This window comes from Alligator sinensis, unplaced genomic scaffold (assembly GCF_000455745.1).
Source record: "Alligator sinensis unplaced genomic scaffold, ASM45574v1 scaffold1278_1, whole genome shotgun sequence".
NCBI lineage: Eukaryota > Metazoa > Chordata > Crocodylia > Alligatoridae > Alligator > Alligator sinensis.
Genome location: NW_005843297.1, coordinates 102,592 through 103,650, shown reverse-complemented (window position 1 = coordinate 103,650; position 1,059 = coordinate 102,592).

Genomic DNA, 1,059 nt, shown 5'->3' with positions numbered 1-1,059 from the left:
CTGGTGCTAACAGTGCTGAGGGAGGGGTGCGCTTGCCGGGTCCCGGGCAGTCCTGGCCAGTCTGGAGGTGGGGTTGAACATGCCCGCCTCTCCTCCCTGTTCCCAGGCCCGGCTCAACCCCACCAGGGCTGGAGCACAGCTGAGCCAGGTGAGGACAGACGCAGGCTGTCTGCTGTGAGCTCAGGGCTCTCTGCTCTTCTGCCTTTGCTCTGGAGGCCCCATGCCAGCCACACACCCCTGCACATCCAGCAGCAGGAAGCACAACTCATCGCCCACACTCCTGATGGCTGGGCAGGGAGCACACACCAGGAGTGGAGCTCCCAAGGGAAAGCAGCAGAGCAAAGAGCCCTGAGCTTACAGCGAGCAGCCTGCATCTCCCCATGTACAAAAATGTGGGGGATATGCCCCTCATGTCTCCTCTGGTGGTGCATGTTGTAGCAGGGAGCCAGTTACCCTGCACTCCCTGGATGAGCCACCCATGGCTCCGTTCTGCTCCCTGCCCCAGCCCCAGATCCCATGCACTACCCTGCCTGAGCAACACCCCCAGCCCCAGTTCCTGCCTCTGCTCCACTCTCTCCCTCCCTCACCATGGGGGCTTCAATCTGCTGCTCCCACATGACCCTTCCTCACTTATCTGCAGGGAGCTGCTCTCCAAACTGCCTGGCTACATTCCTGGCCATGTGCATGCATGTGGCTGTGGACATGCACATAGTGCCCCTTGCGTCCCGCTCCCAGCAGCCTTAAGCAGGACCCCTTGCAGGCTAGAATGCTGTCCCCTTCAAGGGGAAACCCACCGTTTCCTGAGGAAACCCAGGCACTCAGGGGGCGCCCTGATTGGCAAAGGCCTCTGGAGCAGGGCCCCACAGGTCCTTATGCTAATCAGCCTATGCCCCCCCATCCCTTCCAGAGGGAAGTCCCAGTGGCCAGTGCTACGGGAGCCAGTAGTTGTATCCTGCCTTCTCTGTGCTCCACGAGCATCAGCTGCAGCTGGCCAGAAGCACCCAAGCCCCGGTTGCTATGTGCAGGATGTGGCAGGGGGTGGGCCCCGGGCCCCCACCC